General features: G+C 49.4%; 1 long non-coding RNA gene across 1 annotated transcript in view; it reads right to left on the bottom strand.

Annotated features, from left to right (window-relative positions):
• Positions 1–2363: 2363 nt before the first annotated feature.
• LOC134957122 (uncharacterized) overlaps positions 2364–26318 on the bottom strand; it is a 78721-nt gene continuing 54766 nt past the window's right edge. The window contains exons 2-3 of the long non-coding RNA XR_010186478.1: positions 6666–6718; positions 2364–3488 (exon numbers count right to left, since the gene is read on the bottom strand). This is a non-coding gene — a long non-coding RNA (uncharacterized LOC134957122). The remainder of the gene's footprint in view (positions 3489–6665; positions 6719–26318) is intronic.

The raw sequence follows: 26318 nt of genomic DNA, 5'->3' as shown, positions 1-26318 counted from the left end.
TAAAAATGACTTCAAATATAAAAATGACGTTGAAAAATATATGTACAGTTACGGATTATTGGGCCAGATGCTGACTTACTTGCCTAGAGTAACAGAGGCAAAGGCAGGATTTGTAAATGGGGGTTTCCAAATGCAATCTCCAAATATCCCACTCTGTGGAACATTATAGACGATCTATAGTATAGGCTGTAATAAACATATTTAAATGATATAAATAATATAAGTGGTCAGGAAAAGGTTAAACATACTATAATAAAGGCACAAACATTATGGAACTAGTACTGCACTTTCTAAGCACACATTCTCCCACCTCATGGTAAGGCTCCTGTCTCTTCTTTCTGGTAGCTACTCTTTTTGATCCAGTGCACTGAATGAGGGCTCAGAACCACACGGTATCCGTTCACATGGTCGACCATGTTATGGTCGACAGTCATTAGGTCGACCACTATTGGTCGACATTGACATGGTCGACATGGACACATGGTCGACACATGAAAATGGTCGACACATGAAAGGTCGACACATGAAAAGGTCGACATGAGTTTTTTAACTTTTTTTTCTTTTGGGGAACTTTTCCATACTTTACGATCCACATGGACTACGATTGGAGCGGTAAAGTGTGCCGAGCGAAGCGGCAGCGGAGCGAAGGCACCATGCCCGAAGCATGGCGAGCGAAGCGAGCCATGCGAGGGGACGCGGTGCACTAATTGGGGTTCCCAGTCACTTTACGCAAAAAATTACACAAAAAAGTTAAAAAACTCATGTCGACCTTTTCATATGTCGACCTTTCATGTGTCAACCATTTTCATGTGTCGACCATGTGTCCATGTCGACCATGTCAATGTCGACCAATAGTGGTCGACCTAATGACTGTCGACCATAACATGGTCGACCATTCATACCGAAACCGAACCACACACACAGCAAACTTTGTAGAAAAAGCTGCTACTGGGCATGTACAGCAGCTCTGCATGATACGGCGGCATATTATATACCATTACTATTGTTGTCATCATTTGCAACTTGCCTAGGGAGGGGGGTTTCCGGGCAACCAGAACCCCCCCCCCCCCCCCCCCTGCGTTTGCCTATGCGTAACAGCTAGAACCTTATGCCACATTTGCCAGGAGTAATCTATAGGGTGCTCATACCCTCGTCGCTGCCACTGTAAGGGTAAGTCTGATCAATGTTTTAAAGGGGAAATTATTTCAAAGGCAAAACCATCCTTTTAAATGATTGTCCCCTTTAAATACATTGGGCCGACTTGTTGGGAAGTTGTAGGCCATTACATTTACTCTGCAGTGCTAGGATCCTGTGATCTTTCCTGCAGCAGCAATTATCATTGGGATTTCAGGTTTTGTTAAGTTCCTTGAACAATTCCTGCAATCAAGGTCTCTGGGCCAGGTTCGGTATGACCGGTGGTCACATGACTGACTGCGGCATCCCAATACTGGAGATCCCAACATAGGAGGGGGTAATTATTTTTACCCTCCCCTATCCTAACCCTAGGGGGTTGTCGACTAGGGCTAACCACCCCACCTAGTTCCCAACCCTAACCCCTCCTAGTGCCTAACCCTAACTTAACCAAAACAATAATACTTACCTTTGGGATGTTGGCTGTTGGTATCCCGGCACTGGTCACTATACATTTTCTGGGCGTTCCCCATTCGGGGGATGTCGTGGTGATTTGCAAATAGACCACTTTATAACTGCGGTCTACATGCAGGAGATAACTGCATGCCCCAAGCCGTCTTGCCCTTTTACCTGCTTTCACTCTCCTGTCCAGGGCCGGTTCAGGGGCTTTTTGCGCCCCGGGTGGCAATAGGGTGTGTGGCTTCATACAGGAGGCGGCCCCCTGTACAGTAGTAGCGCCACTGAAATGATGTGCGGTGTGCAATGACGTCATCGCGCACCGCACTGCAAAGGTCTTCTCCACGTAGGGAAACGACGCGTAGTGTCTAGTTTCCCTTCACAGCGGGCAGCGGGACACAGCGGGCAGCGGGGGGGGGGGGGGCACAGCAGCAACGGATCTTGCCCTGGTGCGGCGCCCTCCGGAAGGCGGCGCCCCGGGCAAAAGTCCTGCTTGCCCGTGGCAAGATCCGCTACTGCTCCTGTCCCCCTGTATCTCTCCTGTCCAACATTTGTTTTCTCTCTCTTCTTTGTCCCTGTGTGTCTCTCTCTCCTCAGCGTTTCTCTCTCTCTCTCCTGCCCCTCCCTCTCTTGTTCCTCAGTCTCTCTCTCGCTGGGCAAGATGTACTAAAGGGAAAATGCATACTTAAGTAAGCCGCATTTCAGAATCAGAATCATCTTTATTGCCAAGTATATCAGTACATAATACACAAGGAAATTGTTTCCAATAACCACAGCTCTCAGAAAGAAAAAAGAAAAAAGAAAAGAGAAAAGAAGAAAAAAAGAAAACAACAACGTGACATAAACATAGAGAAGGGAACATAATGGATGCTTGAATACATGGTCCGAGTGCGAAAATGAATAGACTAAGCAAGTGTCGAGTTAACCAAGATAGTCGCTTGGGGAAAGAAAGAAAAAGAAAGATAACACCTGGGCGCAAATAGTTAAAAGATCTGGGATGTAACTAACAATACACCTGATCTGGGATTGCTGCTTCACCTAAGAGGTCACTGTTACCTCTCAAAAAATGTAAAAACCACAAAAGATAAAATGAAGCGCTATCCTGATCAGTATAAATTAAAACATATAACATTTATTAGACATTTATACAAACAACATTCATAACACGGCTTATAATTTCACCCTGTGGCCACTTATTAGTTGATCAACTTATTTACTGCAGTATAAATCAGCATAAATCCACATATTTATATTTGCAAAGATATAGATAGAGCAAAGCTTGGAGATGTTAGAAGCTGTTCGTTTAGAACAATTAGTTACTAACAGTTCATAATTTTTAGCCAGACGGAACCAAGCTCAGTGATGTTAGACAGGCTCACTTAATATCATGCAAGAATCTTCAACTGTTAGTTCGTAACTTTCCGAAATGATTCAAAGCATGCAAACAATTGCTTAATGGAATAGCTGTTTGAATGTTAATACTCAGGATTTTTGTCCATAGAATAATTCAACTGCAAAGTCCAGCGTGGCCACGCTATTAAATAGAACCCGACACAACGTGTCTTCAGACCAGGTAACTGATTAAAGAAGTGACGTCTCACTCTTGATAGTTACCACTCTTGTCCTCACGTATAGGTGCGGGATGCAACAGATCAACGCCGTGGATGGCACTCCTCTACGCGTTTCTCCGCCTGTGTGCAGATCGGCGGCTTCTTCAAAGAATAATTTCTGCCCATGGCAAGATCCGCTACTGCTCCTGTCCCCCTGTATCTCTCCTGTCCAACATTTGTTTTCTCTCTCTTCTTTGTCCCTGTGTGTCTCTCTCTCCTCAGCGTTTCTCTCTCTCTCTCCTGCCCCTCCCTCTCTTGTTCCTCAGTCTCTCTCTCGCTGGGCAAGATGTACTAAAGGGAAAATGCATACTTAAGTAAGCCGCATTTCAGAATCAGAATCATCTTTATTGCCAAGTATATCAGTACATAATACACAAGGAAATTGTTTCCAATAACCACAGCTCTCAGAAAGAAAAAAGAAAAAAGAAAAGAGAAAAGAAGAAAAAAAGAAAACAACAACGTGACATAAACATAGAGAAGGGAACATAATGGATGCTTGAATACATGGTCCGAGTGCGAAAATGAATAGACTAAGCAAGTGTCGAGTTAACCAAGATAGTCGCTTGGGGAAAGAAACTGTTCCTGTGTCTAGCAGTTCTCACGAGCCGCAGGCTGTACCGTCTTCCAGATGGCAGCCGCTGGAACAGGTCATGAGCAGCGTGGGAGTGGTCATCGATGATTCTTTCCGCCCGTCCCATATATACCAAGCGCTTTGATGCAGTGGGTTACGCCATCTTTGGGTGGCATTACCCTATAGAAGCCTATGGGCTTCTTACCACCTTGGGCCGAAACACAGAATTGCTGGCATTGCAAAAGACAAAGATTTGCGATACTAATTGCATTTGTTAGTACATATGCGATTAGTATCAATGCGAAGTGTGGCGGGATGTACCACCATAGGTTAGTACATCCCACCCTCTCTCTCCTGCCCCTTTGTTTCTTGCTCTTCATCCTCTCTATGTCCTTTATTTTTAGGCCTCACAGTACCTCCTTCTTTGCGTGCCAGTCTTCATCCTTTTGCCAGACCAGACGCTGGCTACGGTGAGTGCCCGCCCTATGACGTACTTTTTATCAGCTGTCAGATATATTATATATTGACCGAATTATGTATAAACAGCTATTCCTCATGGTGTTAGGCTTGAGAAATAGACTGTTAAATGACTATCTGCTTTCTACTTTCACCAACAGAAGAAAAGGAAAGGAGTTCTAGAAAACCCAAAGGATAAGATGATGAGGATATTTTCCATGCCATCCTCTGCGGAACTCATAGGGGTAGTTTGCCATGCTACAATACATGGCGGGCAAACTATGGGAGTCATTTAGACTTGATCGCTGGGCTACTAAAATTGTAGCCCTGTGATCAGATAGTCGCCGCCCAAGGGGAGTGTATATTCGCCATGCAAGTGTGCGAACGCATGTGTACGCCGAGCTGCTAAAAAAACCCTCAGTCAGCGGACAGCTGCAAATCCGTTCGCACCTCACTCACCTGGTGGCTGGTATTAACATGTGTGGGCCGTCTCTGCGCAGCCCAGGACTTACTTGTCTGTTCGGGGGCCGGAGCTGACGTCACACACCCTCCCTGAAAACACTTGGGCACGCCTGCGTTTTGCCTGACACTCCCAGAACACGGTCAGTTACCACCCACAAACGGCTTCCTCTTGTCAATCAGCATGCGAATGGCTGTGCAATTAGAATTTTCGCACCAGCCTGTCGCTGACCGGCGATGCCTGTTGTTGTTGTCCGGCGCGCGTGTGCATTGCGGTTCATAAGCATGCGCAGTTAATCGCTGATCACCCGCTGTGCGAAAATGCACAGCAGCGACCAGGTCTGAATGACCTCTTATGTTCAGTTCAGTAGGTATGGGCGTCTGCACAATAGCCCTCTGCGGAGTCAGCAAGGCGTCCTTGCAGGGTAAAAGAGGTAGGAGAGACAAGAGAACTGGTGGACAGTGGCTGAACTTATAGATGGCCCTAGATCCTGAGGTTAGGGCAGGGTCCCTGCCGTACATAGGACAATAACATTCTCCAAACAGCAGTGACTTGCACAGTTGGATGTGTAAGCCCAATTATCTATTTGTTGTGCATTAGCAATGAGTAACTTATTACATTCCTGCCAGTGATGGGAATCTTTGCACACAGCTAAATGTTTACAGTATTGGGTGAGAAAACATGCCTGTCAGGAGGTGTAGCACTTATACCAGTAACCTCACTGTTTCATCACTGGTGTGAGATGGGTTATTATTGGACACATAGGGGTAAATTTACTAAATGTATTAAAAATGAAAAGTGGTGATGTAGCCCATAGCAACCAATCAGATTATGGGTGGAATGCAGTCAGCTTCCCGATGAACGGGATCCCGCCGCTCAAAATACCGATGCTGGAATCCCGTCCGCAGAAGGAACACCGGCGTCTAAATCCCAACCGGACTTGGGATCCTGGCGTCTAGATACCGACGCCTGGAATCCCGATCCTCCTTTCAGAGGGATGCGCGGAAGAGGGGGTTAGGTTTCGCCATCAGACAGGTGTTTAGGGTTAGGGTTCAGGGATGGGAAGGTTAGGGTTAGGTACCGGGGAGGGAGGGTTAAAGTTAGGCTCTTAGCAGGGGAGGTTAGGCACCAAGCAGGGAGGGTCAGGTTTAGGCAGCAGGGAAGCTAGGATTAGGCACCAAGCGGGGAGGGTTAGAGTTATGCACCAAGTGGGAAGAGTTAGAGTTAGGCACCAAGCGGGAAGGGTCAGGTTTAGGCAGCAGGGTAGGTAGGGTTAGTCACCAAACGGGGAGGGTTAGGGTTATGCACCACCGGGGAGTGTTAGGGTTAGGCACCAAACGGGAAGGGTTAGGGCTATGCACCATCAGAGAGGGTTAGGGTTAGGCACCAAGAGAAAAGGGTTAGGGTTATTCACCAAGCGGGGAGGGTTAGGGTTAGGCACCAAGCGAAAAGGGTTAGGGTTATTCACCAAGCGGGCATGGCTAGGGTTATGCACCACCAGAAAGGGTTAGGGTTAGGCACCACCAGGGAGGGTTAGGCTTAGGCACCACCAGGAAAGGGTTAGGGTTAGGCACCAAGCGGGAAGGATTATGCACTACAAGGGAGGGTCAGGGTTAGGCACCAAGCGGGAAGGGTAAGGGTTATGCACCATCAGGGAGGGTTAGGGTTATGCACCCACAAGGGAGGGTTAGGTAAGGGAACAGGGGAGGGTTAGGGGGCTTAATGGGGGGCTGTCGGGATTCTCATGGATGGGATGCTGCTGTTGGTATTCTGACCTCCGGAATCCTGTCCATCGGGAAATCATACTGAACGCCACCAGATGAGGTGCAGTAGGCTTGCACAAGGCTGTAGATGAAGGCTGTAGATGACTCATGTAAGATAGATAACATCACTGAGTGACTTTCATCTCTGATGCATGTTAGATAAGCAAACAGAAGCCGCACACAGCAGAAAATAGATCGATCCCTGTTCCGCAGAATACCTGTTAGGAAGGGTGTAGGGCCTGTACAGCCATCGGTCACTCTGAAGTAAAATCTGAGAAAGGAGAGAAAAAGCAGATACATTTATGAAGCGTGCCTCATGAAGTCTGTGTGTGTGTGTGTATGTGTGTGTGTGTGTGTGTGTTTGGGGGGGGGCGTGGGGGTTAAAAAGTCCATGTTTCAATTTTCTACCTGCGGGGAGTGTGCAACTTTTAGCAGTCTTGGGGGGAAATGTAATAGGGTGTGAGAATCAGAAAGTGAGAGATTTTGGTAACATTCTCCTGTTTTTTTTTTTAAAGTGGTAAACATTTACATGACAAAATCAACCTGGTTTTGCCATATAAATGATTGCCACTGTGTATAAGTTGCTCCTTTCAGTATGAGCAAACGAAACCTTGCCCCTGTAACGGACGCCATCTTCACACCCTGACTTATATGCTGAGCTGGAAAACAGGTGCATAGGCTGTAAGGGGGACACAGAATATGGCCCCACTGCAAGTCTTTTGTGAGGGCCCCGTAGTTTTGGATTACCCATGTTGCGGGGCCGTGCTCTGTTCTTCTGTGAATGGGACATGCACCGCGAAGCCTCTGGGTTGTGGACTGCAGTAGCAATAGTAGCAGGGCCGGTAACAGAAATCTTTGGGCCTTGTATACTTGTGCTTTTTGGCCCTCCCCCTCAGTCCTCAGTAGGTGCAGGTCGGTCAGCCATTGGCTCTTTCTCCAGACCCATCTCCCTCTAAGTCTTTACAGCCTCATCCCCCGTTTTCTGTCAGTCCACTACCATTAAACTCTCTATCTCTCCAGCCTCATCCCCCTCTCCATCTTTCCAACCTCATTCTCGTCTCCAGCTCCAGTGTCATCCCCCTCGGAAGCTCTCCAGCTCCAGCCTCATACCACTCTTGGTCTCTCCAGTTCCAACCACATCCCCTTCTCTGGCTCTCCAGCCCCAACCTCCTCCCCCTCTCAGTCTCCAGCTTGATCCACCTCTCTGTCTTTCCAGCTCCAGCCTCATACCACTCTTGGTCTCTCCAGTTCCAACCACATCCCCTTCTCTGGCTCTCCAGCCCCAACCTCCTCCCCCTCTCAGTCTCCAGCTTGATCCACCTCTCTGTCTTTCCAGCTCCAGCCTCATCCCCCTCTCTGTCTCCAGCTTGATCCATCTCTGTCTTTCCGGCTCCAGCCTCATCCCCCTCTCCTCCTCCTTGTCTCTAGCTTCACTCCCTCTACAGCCTCATCCACCTCTCTATCTCTCCGGCTCTAGCATCATCTCCCTCTCTGTCTCCTTGGCTCCAGCTTCATCCCAAAAATCCAAAGGCTAAATATAGTATTAATGGCACTATACTGGAAACTACTCAGGAGGAAAGGGATCTAGGAGCCACTATATTAGGTGACTTAAAGGCAGGTAAGCAATGTAACAGCAATGAGGAAGGCAAGTCAGATACTTGGCTGCATTGGGAGAGGCCATATGTTCAAAAGGATATTAATACATTAGAGACTCTACAGAGAAGGGCAACTAAAATGGTGCATGGCCTACATCACAAAACATACCCATAAAGACTAAGAAATCTCAATATGTATAGCTTGGAGCAGAGAAGGGAAAGGGGGGACATGATAGAAACTTACAAATATATCAAGGGTTTTAACAAAGTCCAGGAGGGAAACATTCTCCAAATGAGGAGAAGCAATAGGACACAAGGACATGCACTGAGACTGGAGGGGGGGAGGGTTCAGGGGAAATTTGAGGAAAAATTACTTCACAGAAAGGGTAGTGGACAAGTGGAATAGCCTCCCATCAGAGGTGGTAGAGGCTAAGACAGTAGAGCAATTTAAACATGCATGGGATAGACATAAGGATATCCTTACAAAGAAATAAGGATCAAATAAGGATTGAGCTAAAATATGGTAAAAAAAAAGAAAAAAAAAAAGGGCAGACTAGATGGGCCAAGTGGTTCTTATCTGCCGTCAAATTCTATGTTTCTTTGTTTCTATCCCCCTCTCCATCTCCAGCCTCATCCACCTCTCTGTCTCTCTGACTCCAGCTTATTACCTCTTTCTGTCTTTCAGGCTCTATCCTCATCCCCCTCTCCATCTCTCAAGCTCCAGCCTCATCCCCCTCTTTGTCTTTCAGGCAGTGGCGGAACTAGCAAGCGGTGGGCCCAGGTGCGACAAAATGCTTTGCCCCCCCCCCTCCCCCATCCCATCCAAGTCCACCCCCTCACCCCTTGAGAGGATCTGGTGAGGGGGACCTGCTCAGGGCCAGAGAAATGGATACCTAGCAACAGTGCCGTAACTGGACATTTTAGCACTGTGTGCAAGAAACGGCATCGGAGCCCCACCCCTGCATGCAAAACAGGGGCAGTGCGCACCGTAGGCGCGCGCAAAAATACATAGTGGCGTGGCTTCGCGGGGAAGGGGTGTGGCCACAAAATAATACCAATTCCTAAAACAGTGCACAGTAGTCTCCATTCTTCAAATTACGCCGCACAGTAGCACCACTACACCAGGTAGAGACCCTTTTACACCTTACAGCGAACATATTCCTCTTTTTACACATTACGGCAGACAGCGTCCCCTTTTTACACATTACGGCAGAGAACGTCCCCCTTTTTACACATTACGGCAGACAGCGTGCACTTTTTACACATTACGGCAGACAGCGTGCACTTTTTACACATAACGGCAGACAGCGTGCCCTTGTTACACATTACGGCAGACAGCGTGCACTTTTTACACATTACGGCAGACAGCGTCCCCCTTTTTATACATTACGGCAGACAGCGTCCCCTTTTTACACATAACGGCAGACAGCGTGCCCTTGTTACACATAGCGGCAGACAGCGTGCACTTTTTACACATTACGGCAGACATCGTACACTTTTTACACATAACGGCAGACAGCGTGCCCTTGTTAAACATAGCGGCAGACAGCGTACACTTTTTACACATAACGGCAGACAGCGTCCCCCTTTTTACACATTACGGCAGACAGCGTCCCCTTTTTACACATTACGGCAGACAGCGTACACTATTTACACATAACGGCAGACAACGTACACTTTTTACACATAGCAGCAGACAGCGTGCCCTTGTTACACATTACGGCAGACAGCGTGCCCTTGTTACACATTACGGCAGACAGCGTGCCCTTGTTACACATTACGGCAGGCAGATTCCCCCTTTTTACACGTTGCGGCAGGCAGTCCACCGTTTTTACACATTGCGGCAGGCAGATTCTCCCTTTTTACACATAGCGGCAGGCAGATTCCCCATTTTTACACATTGCGGCAGGCAGATTCCCCATTTTTACACATTGCGGCAGGCAGTCCCCCCTTTTTACACATTGCGGCAGGCAGTCCCCCATTTTTACACATAGCGGCAGGCAGTCCACCCTTTTTACACATTGCGGTAGGCAGTCCCCCATTTTTACACATAGCGGCAGGCAGTCCCAACAAATAAAGAAAGAGACAGAAAGAAATAAAGAAAGAAAGAGACAGAAAGAAAGAAAGAAATAAAGAGAAAGAAAGAAAGTAGAATCATACTTACCCTCTCCGCTGGCTCAGGCTCCTCGTGCAGCTTGACGATTCCCGGGCAGTAGACGAGGTGGAGGAGGGAGCTGCAGCAGCGCTGTGTTATTGGTGGAGGCGCTGCTGCTGCTGCCCCCCTGCTTCACTATAGGCTGTTCTCGGAAGACAGCCTATAGTGAAGCAGAGGGGCAGCAGCAGCAGCGCCTCCACCAGTAACAAAGCGCTGCTGCGGCTCCCTCTTTCACCTCGCCGCTGCTCTTCTCCTCTGTGGGCGGCTGTGCGCTGCGGGCAGCGGTTGCCCGCAGCGCACAGCGGCATGTAATGAGTCAGTTTGACTCATTACATGCTTGGGCCCCTGGACAGAGGCAGGCCCCAGTGCAACGCACTGCTTGCCCTGCCGGTAGTTCCGCCTCTGCTTTCAGGCTCTAGCCTTATCCCCCTATACATCTCTCAAGCTCCAGCCTCATCCCCCTCTCTGTTTTTTCATCTCCAGCACCCACACTCGCTTTCCCTGGCTCCAGCCTCATCCCTCCTCTATCTCTCTGGCTCTAGCATCCCCGTGTCTCTCTGGCTCCAGCAACCCCCACACCACCTCCACCCCAAGTCTCTCCAGCTCAATCTCACACTTACCTCTGTCTTCTGCTGCTTCTCTTAGCGGCTCCTCTGCCATTCATGATGTCACAGAATGGTAACAGTGCTGCACTAACATGGGTGACTGACATCACAGAGCGGTAACAGTGCTGCACAGACATGAGCATCTGACATCACAGAGCAGAAACAGCGCTGAACAAGCATGGGTGACTGACACACAGAGCCGTAACAGTGCTGCACAAACATGGGCACCTGACATCACAGAATGGTAACAGTGCTGCACAAACATGGGCGCATGACATCATAGAGCAGTAACAGTGCTGCACAAAGATGGGCGCCTGACATCACAGAGTGTTAACAGTGCTGCACAAACATGGGCACCTGACATCACAGACAGGTAACAGTGCTGCACAAACATGGGTACCTGACATCACAGAGCGGTAATAGTGCTGCACAAAGATGGGGGCCTGACATCACAGAGTGGTAACAGTCAGGGTTGCAGACTTTCTGGTTGCCCCCTCCGGGAGAAGACAGCCAGCTCGGTGCAGAAGGGGGCGGGCGTGACGTCGCATGGGACAGGTCTGGGGCATGGCTAAGTAGCTGAGGCAGCATTGGGGACATGGAGCTTGTGGTCACGTCACTGTGGCCACACCCCCGCTATACAGTGGCGATAGTACAATGAGGGGCGGGGCTATTATGACGCGATTCAGCAGGAATTGCGTTATCGGGTCCCTTGGAATGCCCAATTGTACTCTGCAAGTGGGCGGCCAAGGGGGAGCTGCGGTGCTGCTGGAGACTTGCCCACCTTTCCGGGAGCCGGGAGGTGCACCCCATTTTTGGTAGCCTCCTGGCCATTCCGGGAGGGTAGGCAAGTATGGTAACAGTGCTGCACAAACATGGGCGCCTGACATCACAGAGCGGTAACAGTGCTGCACAAACATGGCCTCCTGACATCGCAGAGCGGTAACAGTGCTGCACAAACATGACTGCCTGACATCACAGAGCGGTAATAGTGCTGCACAAACATGGGCACCTGACATCACAGAGCGGTAACGGTGCTGCACAAACATGGGCACCTGACATCACAGAGCGGTAACAGTGCTGCACAAACATGAGCGTCTGACATCACAGAGCGGTAATAGTGCTGAACAAACATGGGCACCTGACATCACAGAGCGGTAACAGTACTGCACAAACATGAGCGTCTGACATCACAGAGCGGTAACAGTGCTGCACAAACATGAGCGTCTGACATCACAGAGCGGTAATAGTGCCGCACAAACATGAGCATCTGACATCACAGAGCGGTAATAGTGCCACACAAACATGGGCACCTGACATCACAGAGCGGTAATAGTGCTGCACAAACATGGACACCTGACATCACAGAGTGGTAACAGTGCTGCACAAACATGGGCACCTTACATCACAGAGCAGTAACAGTGCTGCAGAAACATGGGCGCCTGACATCACAGAGTGGTAACAGTGCTGCTCAAACATGGGCACCTGACATCACAGAGTGGTAACAGTGCTGCACAAACATGAGCACCTGACATCACAGAGCGGTAACAGTGCTGCACAAACATGGGCACCTTACATCACAGAGCAGTAACAGTGCTGCAGAAACATGGGCGCCTGACATCACAGAGTGGTAACAGCGCTGCACAAACATGGGCACCTGACATCACAGAGTGGTAACAGTGCTGCACGAACATGAGCACCTGACATCATAGAGCGGTAACAGTGCTGCACAAACATGAGCACCTGACATTACAGAGTGGTAACAGTGCTGCTCAAACATGGGTGCCTGACATCACAGAGCAGTAACAGTGCTGCACAAACATGGACACCTGACATCACAGAGTGGTAACAGTGCTGCACAAACATGAGCACCTGACATCACAGAGCGGTAATAATGCTGCACAAACATGGGCACCTGACATCACAGAGCGGTAACAGTGCTGCACAAACATGGACACCTGACATCACAGAGTGGTAACAGGGCTGTACAAACATGGGCACCTTACATCACAGAGCGGTAACAGTGCTGCACAAACATGGGCGTCTGACATCACAGAGTGGTAACACCGCTGCACAAACATGAGCGCCTGACAGCACAGAGCAGTAACAGTGCTGCACAAACATGAGCACCTGACATCACAGAGTGGTAACAGTGCTGCACAAACATGGGCACCTTACATCACAGAGCGGTAACAGTGCTGCACAAACATGAGCACCTGACATCACAGAGCGGTAACAGTGCTGCACAAACATGAGCACCTGACATCACAGAGCGGTAACAGTGCTGCACAAACATGGGCACCTTACATCACAGAGCGGTAATAGTGCTGCACAAACATGGGCACCTGACATCACAGAGCGGTAATAGTGCTGCACAAACATGGACACCTGACATCACAGAGTGGTAACAGTGCTGCACAAACATGGGCACCTTACATCACAGAGCAGTAACAGTGCTGCAGAAACATGGGCGCCTGACATCACAGAGTGGTAACAGTGCTGCTCAAACATGGGCACCTGACAACACAGAGTGGTAACAGTGCTGCACGAACATGAGCACCTGACATCACAGAGCGGTAACAGTGCTGCACAAACATGAGCACCTGACATTACAGAGTGGTAACAGTGCTGCTCAACCATGGGTGCCTGACATCACAGAGCAGTAACAGTGCTGCACAACCATGGACACCTGACATCACAGAGTGGTAACAGTGCTGCACAAACATGAGCACCTGACATCACAGAGCGGTAACAGTGCTGCACAAACATGGGCACCTTACATCACAGAGCAGTAACAGTGCTGCAGAAACATGGGCGCCTGACATCACAGAGTGGTAACAGCGCTGCACAAACATGGGCACCTGACATCACAGAGTGGTAACAGTGCTGCACGAACATGAGCACCTGACATCACAGAGCGGTAACAGTGCTGCACAAACATGAGCACCTGACATTAGAGTGGTAACAGTGCTGCTCAAACATGGGTGTCTGACATCACAGAGCAGTAACAGTGCTGCACAAACATGGACACCTGACATCACAGAGTGGTAACAGTGCTGCACAAACATGAGCACCTGACATCACAGAGCGGTAACAGTGCTGCACAAACATGGGCACCTTACATCACAGAGTGGTAATAGTGCTGCACAAAGATGGGCACCTGACATCACAGAGCGGTAATAGTGCTGCACAAACATGGACACCTGATATCACAGAGTGGTAACAGTGCTGCACAAACTTGGGCACCTTACATCACAGAGTAGTAACAGTGCTGCAGAAACATGGGCGCCTTACTTTACAGAGTGGTAACAGTGCTGCACAAACATGATCATCTGACATTACAGAGCGGTAACAGTGCTGCACGAACATGGGCACCTGACATCACAGAGCGGTAACAGTGCTGCACAAACATGGGCACCTTACATCACAGAGCGGTAATAGTGCTGCACAAACATGGGCACCTGACATCACAGAGCGGTAATAGTGCTGCACAAACATGGACACCTGACATCACAGAGTGGTAACAGTGCTGCACAAACATGGGCACCTTACATCACAGAGCGGTAACAGTGCTGCACAAACATGAGCATCTGACATCACAGAGCGGTAACAGTGCTGCACAAACATGAGCACCTGACATTACAGAGTGGTAACAGTGCTGATCAAACATGGGTGCCTGACATCACAGAGCAGTAACAGTGCTGCACAAACATGGACACCTGACATCACAGAGTGGTAACAGTGCTGCACAAACATGAGCACCTGACATCACAGAGCGGTAACAGTGCTGCACAAACATGGGCACCTTACATCACAGAGCAGTAACAGTGCTGCAGAAACATGGGCGCCTGACATCACAGAGTGGTAACAGCGCTGCACAAACATGGGCACCTGACATCACAAAGTGGTAACAGTGCTGCACGAACATGAGCACCTGACATCACAGAGCGGTAATAGTGCTGCACAAACATGGACACCTGACATCACAGAGTGGTAACAGTGCTGCACAAACATGGGCACCTTACATCACAGAGCGGTAACAGTGCTGAAGAAACATGGGCGCCTTACATCACAGAGTGGTAACAGTGCTGCACAAACATGAGCATCTGACATCACAGAGCGGTAACAGTGCTGCACAAACATGAGCACCTGACATTACAGAGTGGTAACAGTGCTGCTCAAACATGGGTGCCTGACATCACAGAGCAGTAACAGTGCTGCACAAACATGGACACCTGACATCACAGAGTGGTAACAGTGCTGCATAAACATGAGCACCTGACATCACAGAGCGGTAACAGTGCTGCACAAACATGGGCACCTTACATCACAGAGTGGTAATAGTGCTGCACAAACATGGGCACCTGACATCACAGAGCGGTAATAGTGCTGCACAAACATGGACACCTGATATCACAGAGTGCTAACAGTGCTGCACAAACTTGGGCACCTTACATCACAGAGCAGTAACAGTGCTGCAGAAACATGGGCGCCTTACTTTACAGAGTGGTAACAGTGCTGCACAAACATGATCATCTGACAGTACAGAGCGGTAACAGTGCTGCACAAACATGGGCACCTTACATCACAGAGCGGTAATAGTGCTGCACAAACATGGGCACCTGACATCACAGAGCGGTAATAGTGCTGCACAAACATGGACACCTGACATCACAGAGTGGTAACAGTGCTGCACAAACATGGGCACCTTACATCACAGAGCGGTAACAGTGCTGAAGAAACATGGGCGCCTTACATCACAGAGTGGTAACAGTGCTGCACAAACATGAGCATCTGACATTACAGAGTGGTAACAGTGCTGCACAAACATGGGCACCTGACATCACAGAGCGGTTACAGTGCTGCACGAACATGAGCACCTGACATCACAGAGTGGTAACAGTGCTACACAAACATGAGCACCTGACATTACAGAGTGGTAACAGTGCTGCTCAAACATGGGCGCCTGACATCACAGAGCGGTAACAGTGCTGCACGAACATGAGCACTTGACATCACAGAGTGGTAACAGTGCGGCACAAACATGAGCACCTGACATTACAGAGTGGTAACAGTGCTGCTCAAACATGGGCGCCTGACATCACAGAGCAGTAACAGTGCTGCACAAACATGGACACCTGACATCACAGAGCGGTAACAGTGCTGGACAAAAATGAACACATGATATCACAGAGCGGTAACAGTGCTGCACAAACATGGGCACCTTACATCACAGAGCGGTAATAGTGCTGCACAAACATGGGCACCTTACATCACAGAGCAGTAACAGTGCTGCAGAAACATGGGCGCCTGACATCACAGAGTGGTAACAGTGCTGCACAAAAATGAGCATCTGACATTAAAGAGAGGTAACAGTGCTGCACAACATGGGCGCCTGACATCACAGAGCAGTAACAGTGCTGCACGAACATGAGCACCTGACATCAGAGCGGTAACAGTGCGGAACAAACATGAGCACCTGACATTACAGAGTGGTAACAGTGCTGCTCAAACATGGGCGCCTGACATCACAGAGCAGTAACAGTGCTGCACAAACATGGGCGTCTGACATCACAGAGTGGTAACAGCGCTGCACAAACATGAGCGCCTGACAGCACAGAGCAGTAACAGTGCTGCACAAACATGGACACCTGACATCACAGAGTGGTAACAGTGCTGCACAAACATGGGCACCTTACATCACAGAGCGGTAACAGTGCTGCACAAACAAGGACACCTGACATCACAGAGTGGTAACTGTGCTGCTCACACATGGGCACCTGACCTCACAGAGCGGTAACAGTGCTGCACAAACAGGTGCACCTGACCTCACAGAGCGGTAACAGTGCTGCACAAACATGGGCGTCTAATATCACTGAGTGGTAACATTGCTGAACAAACATGGGCACCTGACATCACAGAGCGCTAACAGTGCTGCACAAACATGGGCACCTGACATCACAGAGCAGTAACAGTGCTGCACAAACATGAGCACCTGACATCACAGAGCGGTAACAGTGCTGCACAAACATGGGCACCTTACATCACAGAGCGGTAACAGTGCTGCACAAACATGAGCACCTGACATCACAGAGCGGTAACAGTGCTGCACAAACATGAGCACCTGACATCACAGAGCGGTAACAGTGCTGCACAAACATGGGCACCTTACATCACAGAGCGGTAATAGTGCTGCACAAACATGGGCACCTGACATCACAGAGCGGTAATAGTGCTGCACAAACATGGACACCTGACATCACAGAGTGGTAACAGTGCTGCACAAACATGGGCACCTTACATCACAGAGCGGTAACAGTGCTGCAGAAACATGGGCGCCTGACATCACAGAGTGGTAACAGTGCTGCTCAAACATGGGCACCTGACAACACAGAGTGGTAACAGTGCTGCACGAACATGAGCACCTGACATCACAGAGCGGTAACAGTGCTGCACAAACATGAGCACCTGACATTACAGAGTGGTAACAGTGCTGCTCAACCATGGGTGCCTGACATCACAGAGCAGTAACAGTGCTGCACAACCATGGACACCTGACATCACAGAGTGGTAACAGTGCTGCACAAACATGAGCACCTGACATCACAGAGCGGTAACAGTGCTGCACAAACATGGGCACCTTACATCACAGAGCAGTAACAGTGCTGCAGAAACATGGGCGCCTGACATCACAGAGTGGTAACAGCGCTGCACAAACATGGGCACCTGACATCACAGAGTGGTAACAGTGCTGCACGAACATGAGCACCTGACATCACAGAGCGGTAACAGTGCTGAACAAACATGAGCACCTGACATTAGAGTGGTAACAGTGCTGCTCAAACATGGGTGCCTGACATCACAGAGCAGTAACAGTGCTGCACAAACATGGACACCTGACATCACAGAGTGGTAACAGTGCTGCACAAACATGAGCACCTGACATCACAGAGCGGTAACAGTGCTGCACAAACATGGGCACCTTACATCACAGAGTGGTAATAGTGCTGCACAAAGATGGGCACCTGACATCACAGAGCGGTAATAGTGCTGCACAAACATGGACACCTGATATCACAGAGTGGTAACAGTGCTGCACAAACTTGGGCACCTTACATCACAGAGCAGTAACAGTGCTGCAGAAACATGGGCGCCTTACTTTACAGAGTGGTAACAGTGCTGCACAAACATGATCATCTGACATTACAGAGCGGTAACAGTGCTGCACGAACATGGGCACCTGACATCACAGAGCGGTAACAGTGCTGCACAAACATGGGCACCTTACATCACAGAGCGGTAATAGTGCTGCACAAACATGGGCACCTGACATCACAGAGCGGTAATAGTGCTGCACAAACATGGACACCTGACATCACAGAGTGGTAACAGTGCTGCACAAACATGGGCACCTTACATCACAGAGCGGTAACAGTGCTGCACAAACATGAGCATCTGACATCACAGAGCGGTAACAGTGCTGCACAAACATGAGCACCTGACATTACAGAGTGGTAACAGTGCTGATCAAACATGGGTGCCTGACATCACAGAGCAGTAACAGTGCTGCACAAACATGGACACCTGACATCACAGAGTGGTAACAGTGCTGCACAAACATGAGCACCTGACATCACAGAGCGGTAACAGTGCTGCACAAACATGGGCACCTTACATCACAGAGCAGTAACAGTGCTGCAGAAACATGGGCGCCTGACATCACAGAGTGGTAACAGCGCTGCACAAACATGGGCACCTGACATCACAAAGTGGTAACAGTGCTGCACGAACATGAGCACCTGACATCACAGAGCGGTAATAGTGCTGCACAAACATGGACACCTGACATCACAGAGTGGTAACAGTGCTGCACAAACATGGGCACCTTACATCACAGAGCGGTAACAGTGCTGAAGAAACATGGGCGCCTTACATCACAGAGTGGTAACAGTGCTGCACAAACATGAGCATCTGACATCACAGAGCGGTAACAGTGCTGCACAAACATGAGCACCTGACATTACAGATTGGTAACAGTGCTGCTCAAACATGGGTGCCTGACATCACAGAGCAGTAACAGTGCTGCACAAACATGGACACCTGACATCACAGAGTGGTAACAGTGCTGCACAAACATGAGCACCTGACATCACAGAGCGGTAACAGTGCTGAACAAACATGGGCACCTTACATCACAGAGTGGTAATAGTGCTGCACAAACATGGGCACCTGACATCACAGAGCGGTAATAGTGCTGCACAAACATGGACACCTGATATCACAGAGTGCTAACAGTGCTGCACAAACTTGGGCACCTTACATCACAGAGCAGTAACAGTGCTGCAGAAACATGGGCGCCTTACTTTACAGAGTGGTAACAGTGCTGCACAAACATGATCATCTGACATTACAGAGCGGTAACAGTGCTGCACAAACATGGGCACCTTACATCACAGAGCGGTAATAGTGCTGCACAAACATGGGCACCTGACATCACAGAGCGGTAATAGTGCTGCACAAACATGGACACCTGACATCACAGAGTGGTAACAGTGCTGCACAAACATGGGCACCTTACATCACAGAGCGGTAACAGTGCTGAAGAAACATGGGCGCCTTACATCACAGAGTGGTAACAGTGCTGCACAAACATGAGCATCTGACATTACAGAGTGGTAACAGTGCTGCACAAACATGGGCACCTGACATCACAGAGCGGTTACAGTGCTGCACGAACATGAGCACCTGACATCACAGAGTGGTAACAGTGCTGCACAAACATGAGCACCTGACATTACAGAGTGGTAACAGTGCTGCTCAAACATGGGCGCCTGACATCACAGAGCGGTAACAGTGCTGCACGAACATGAGCACTTGACATCACAGAGTGGTAACAGTGTGGCACAAACATGAGCACCTGACATTACAGAGTGGTAACAGTGCTGCTCAAATATGGGCGCCTGACATCATAGAGCAGTAACAGTGCTGAACAAACATGGACACCTGACATCACAGAGCGGTAACAGTGCTGCACAAACATGAACACATGATATCACAGAGCGGTAACAGTGCTGCACAAACATGGGCACCTTACATCACAGAGCGGTAATAGTGCTGCACAAACATGGGCACCTTACATCACAGAGCAGTAACAGTGCTGCAGAAACATGGGCGCCTGACATCACAGAGTGGTAACAGTGCTGCACAAACATGAGCATCTGACATTAAAGAGAGGTAACAGTGCTGCACAACATGGGCGCCTGACATCACAGAGCAGTAACAGTGCTGCACGAACATGAGCACCTGACATCAGAGCGGTAACAGTGCGGCACAAACATGAGCACCTGACATTACAGAGTGGTAACAGTGCTGCTCAAACATGGGCGCCTGACATCACAGAGCAGTAACAGTGCTGCACAAACAAGGACACCTGACATCACAGAGTGGTAACTGTGCTGCTCAAACATGGGCACCTGACCTCACAGAGCGGTAACAGTGCTGCACAAACATGGACACCTGACATCACAGAGTGGTAACAGTGCTGCACAAACATGGGCACCTTACATCACAGAGCAGTAACAGTGCTGAAGAAACATGGGCGCCTGACATCACAGAGTGGTAACAGTGCTGCACAAACATGGGCACCTGACATCACAGAGTGGTAACAGTGCTGCACGAACATGAGCACCTGACATTACAGAGCGGTAACAGTGCTGCACAAACATGAGCACCTGACATTATAGAGTGGTAACAGTGCTGCAGAAACATGGGTGCCTGACATCACAGAGCAGTAACAGTGCTGCACAAACATGGACACCTGACATCACAGAGTGGTAACAGTGCTGCACAAACATGAGCACCTGACATCACAGAGCGGTAACAGTGCTGCACAAACATGGGCACCTTACATCACAGAGCAGTAACAGTGCTGCAGAAACATGGGCCCCTGACATCACAGAGTGGTAACAGTGCTGCACGAACATGAGCACCTGACATCACAGAGTGGTAACAGTGCTGCACAAACTTGGGCACCTTACATCACAGAGCAGTAACAGTGCTGCAGAAACATGGGCACCTGACATCACAGAGTGGTAACAGTGCTGCACAAACATGATCATCTGACATCACAGAGTGGTAACAGTGCTGCACAAACATGAGCACCTGACATTACAGAGTGGTAACAGTGCTGCTCAAACATGGGCGCCTGACATCACAGAGCGGTAACAGTGCTGCACGAACATGAGCACTTGACATCACAGAGTGGTAACAGTGCGGCACAAACATGACCACCTGACATTACAGAGTGGTAACAGTGCTGCTCAAACATGGGCGCCTGACATCACAGAGCAGTAACAGTGCTGAACAAACATGGACACCTGACATCACAGAGCGGTAACAGTGCTGAGAAACATGGGCGCCTTACATCACAGAGTGGTAACAGTGCTGCACAAACATCAGCATCTGACATTACAGAGTGGTAACAGTGCTGCACAAACATGGGCACCTGACATCACAGAGTGGTAACAGTGCTGCACGAACATGAGCACCTGACATCACAGAGTGGTAACAGTGCGGCACAAACATGAGCACCTGACATTACTGAGTGGTAACAGTGCTGCTCAAACATGTGTGCCTGACATCACAGAGCAGTAACAGTGCTGCACAAACATGGACACCTGACATCACAGAGCGGTAACAGTGCTGCACAAACATGAGCACATGATATCACAGAGCGGTAACAGTGCTGCACAAACATTGGCACCTTACATCACAGAGCGGTAATAGTGCTGCACAAACATGGGCACCTGACATCACAGAGCGGTAATAGTGCTGCACAAACATGGACACCTTACATCACAGAGCAGTAACAGTGCTGAAGAAACATGGGCGCCTTACTTTACAGAGTGGTAACAGTGCTGCACAAACATGATCATCTGACATTACAGAGCGGTAACAGTGCTGCACGAACATGAGCACCTGACATCACAGAGCGGTAACAGTGCTGCACAAACATGGGCACCTTACATCACAGAGCGGTAATAGTGCTGCACAAACATGGGCACCTGACATCACAGAGCGGTAATAGTGCAGCACAAACATGGGCACCTTACATCACAGAGCGGTAATAGTGCTGCACAAACATGGGCACCTGACATCACAGAGCGGTAATAGTGCTGCACAAACATGGACACCTGGTATCACAGAGTGGTAACAGTGCTGCACAAACTTGGGCACCTTACATCACAGAGCGGTAATAGTGCTGCACAAACATGGGCACCTTACATCACAGAGCGTTAATAGTGCTGCACAAACATGGGCACCTGACATCACAGAGTGGTAACAGTGCGGCACAAACATGAGCACCTGACATTACAGAGTGGTAACAGTGCTGCTCAAACATGGGCGCCTGATATCACAGAGCAGTAACAGTGCTGCACAAACATGGGCACCTTACATCACAGAGCGGTAATAGTGCTGCACAAACATGGGCACCTGACATCACAGAGCGGTAATAGTGCTGCACAAACATGGGCACCTTACATAACAGAGCGGTAATAGTGCTGCACAAACATGGGCACCTTACATCACAGAGCAGTAACAGTGCTGCAGAAACATGGGCGCCTGACATCACAGAGTGGTAACAGTGCTGCACAAACATGAGCATCTGACATTAAAGAGAGGTAACAGTGCTACACAACATGGGCGCCTGACATCACAGAGCAGTAACAGTGCTGCACGAACATGAGCACCTGACATCAGAGCGGTAACAGTGCAGCACAAACATGAGCACCTGACATTACAGAGTGGTAACAGTGCTGCTCAAACATGGGCGCCTGACATCACAGAGCAGTAACAGTGCTGCACAAACATGGGCGTCTGACATCACAGAGTGGTAACAGCGCTGCACAAACATGAGCGCCTGACAGCACAGAGCAGTAACAGTGCTGCACAAACATGGACACCTGACATCACAGAGTGGTAACAGTGCTGCACAAACATGGGCACCTTACATCACAGAGCGGTAACAGTGCTGCACAAACAAGGACACCTGACATCACAGAGTGGTAACTGTGCTGCTCAAACATGGGCACCTGACCTCACAGAGCGGTAACAGTGCTGCACAAACAGGTGCACCTGACCTCACAGAGCGGTAACAGTGCTGCACAAACATGGGCGTCTAATATCACTGAGTGGTAACATTGCTGAACAAACATGGGCACCTGACATCACAGAGCGCTAACAGTGCTGCACAAACATGGGCACCTGACATCACAGAGCAGTAACAGTGCTGCACAAACATGGGCACCTTACATCACAGAGCGGTAATAGTGCTGCACAAACATGGGCACCTGACATCACAGAGCGGTAATAGTGCTGCACAAACATGGACACCTGACATCACAGAGTGGTAACAGTGCTGCACAAACATGGGCACCTTACATCACAGAGCAGTAACAGTGCTGCAGAAACATGGGCGCCTGACATCACAGAGTGGTAACAGTGCTGCACAAACATGGGCACCTGACATCACAGAGTGGTAACAGTGCTGCACGAACATGAGCACCTGACATTACAGAGCGGTAACAGTGCTGCACAAACATGAGCACCTGACATTACAGAGTGGTAACAGTGCTGCTCAAACATGGGTGCCTGACATCACAGAGCAGTAACAGTGCTGCACAAACATGGACACCTGACATCACAGAGTGGTAACAGTGCTGCACAAACATGAGCACCTGACATCACAGAGCGGTAATAATGCTGCACAAACATGGGCACCTGACATCACAGAGCGGTAACAGTGCTGCACAAACATGGACACCTGACATCACAGAGTGGTAACAGGGCTGTACAAACATGGGCACCTTACATCACAGAGCGGTAACAGTGCTGCACAAACATGGGCGTCTGACATCACAGAGTGGTAACACCGCTGCACAAACATGAGCGCCTGACAGCACAGAGCAGTAACAGTGCTGCACAAACATGGACACCTGACATCACAGAGTGGTAACAGTGCTGCACAAACATGGGCACCTTACATCACAGAGCGGTAACAGTGCTGCACAAACATGAGCACCTGACATCACAGAGCGGTAACAGTGCTGCACAAACATGAGCACCTGACATCACAGAGCGGTAACAGTGCTGCACAAACATGGGCACCTTACATCACAGAGCGGTAATAGTGCTGCACAAACATGGGCACCTGACATCACAGAGCGGTAATAGTGCTGCACAAACATGGATACCTGACATCACAGAGTGGTAACAGTGCTGCACAAACATGGGCACCTTACATCACAGAGCAGTAACAGTGCTGCAGAAACATGGGCGCCTGACATCACAGAGTGGTAACAGTGCTGCTCAAACATGGGCACCTGACATCACAGAGTGGTAACAGTGCTGGACGAACATGAGCACCTGACATCACAGAGCGGTAACAGTGCTGCACAAACATGAGCACCTGACATTACAGAGTGGTAACAGTGCTGCTCAACCATGGGTGCCTGACATCACAGAGCAGTAACAGTGCTGCACAACCATGGACACCTGACATCACAGAGTGGTAACAGTGCTGCACAAACATGAGCACCTGACATCACAGAGCGGTAACAGTGCTGCACAAACATGGGCACCTTACATCACAGAGCAGTAACAGTGCTGCAGAAACATGGGTGCTTGACATCACAGAGTGGTAACAGCGCTGCACAAACATGGGCACCTGACATCACAGAGTGGTAACAGTGCTGCACGAACATGAGCACCTGACATCAGAGCGGTAACAGTGCTGCACAAACATGAGCACCTGACATTAGAGTGGTAACAGTGCTGCTCAAACATGGGTGCCTGACATCACAGAGCAGTAACAGTGCTGCACAAACATGGACACCTGACATCACAGAGTGGTAACAGTGCTGCACAAACATGAGCACCTGACATCACAGAGCGGTAACAGTGCTGCACAAACATGGGCACCTTACATCACAGAGTGGTAATAGTGCTGCACAAAGATGGGCACCTGACATCACAGAGCGGTAATAGTGCTGCACAAACATGGACACCTGATATCACAGAGTGGTAACAGTGCTGCACAAACTTGGGCACCTTACATCACAGAGCAGTAACAGTGCTGCAGAAACATGGGCGCCTTACTTTACAGAGTGGTAACAGTGCTGCACAAACATGATCATCTGACATTACAGAGCGGTAACAGTGCTGCACGAACATGGGCACCTGACATCACAGAGCGGTAACAGTGCTGCACAAACATGGGCACCTTACATCACAGAGCGGTAATAGTGCTGCACAAACATGGGCACCTGACATCACAGAGCGGTAATAGTGCTGCACAAACATGGACACCTGACATCGCAGAGTGGTAACAGTGCTGCACAAACATGGGCACCTTACATCACAGAGCGGTAACAGTGCTGCACAAACATGAGCATCTGACATCACAGAGCGGTAACAGTGCTGCACAAACATGAGCACCTGACATTACAGAGTGGTAACAGTGCTGATCAAACATGGGTGCCTGACATCACAGAGCAGTAACAGTGCTGCACAAACATGGACACCTGACATCACAGAGTGGTAACAGTGCTGCACAAACATGAGCACCTGACATCACAGAGCGGTAACAGTGCTGCACAAACATGGGCACCTTACATCACAGAGCAGTAACAGTGCTGCAGAAACATGGGCGCCTGACATCACAGAGTGGTAACAGCGCTGCACAAACATGGGCACCTGACATCACAAAGTGGTAACAGTGCTGCACGAACATGAGCACCTGACATCACAGAGCGGTAATAGTGCTGCACAAACATGGACACCTGACATCACAGAGTGGTAACAGTGCTGCACAAACATGGGCACCTTACATCACAGAGCGGTAACAGTGCTGAAGAAACATGGGCGCCTTACATCACAGAGTGGTAACAGTGCTGCACAAACATGAGCATCTGACATCACAGAGCGGTAACAGTGCTGCACAAACATGAGCACCTGACATTACAGAGTGGTAACAGTGCTGCTCAAACATGGGTGCCTGACATCACAGAGCAGTAACAGTGCTGCACAAACATGGACACCTGACATCACAGAGTGGTAACAGTGCTGCACAAACATGAGCACCTGACATCACAGAGCGGTAACAGTGCTGCACAAACATGGGCACCTTACATCACAGAGTGGTAATAGTGCTGCACAAACATGGGCACCTGACATCACAGAGCGGTAATAGTGCTGCACAAACATGGACACCTGATATCACAGAGTGCTAACAGTGCTGCACAAACTTGGGCACCTTACATCACAGAGCAGTAACAGTGCTGCAGAAACATGGGCGCCTTACTTTACAGAGTGGTAACAGTGCTGCACAAACATGATCATCTGACATTACAGAGCGGTAACAGTGCTGCACAAACATGGGCACCTTACATCACAGAGCGGTAATAGTGCTGCACAAACATGGGCACCTGACATCACAGAGCGGTAATAGTGCTGCACAAA

Source organism: Pseudophryne corroboree, chromosome 9 (assembly GCF_028390025.1).
Source record: "Pseudophryne corroboree isolate aPseCor3 chromosome 9, aPseCor3.hap2, whole genome shotgun sequence".
Classification (NCBI taxonomy): Eukaryota; Metazoa; Chordata; class Amphibia; order Anura; family Myobatrachidae; genus Pseudophryne; species Pseudophryne corroboree.
This window is presented reverse-complemented; position numbering and strand designations above follow the sequence as displayed.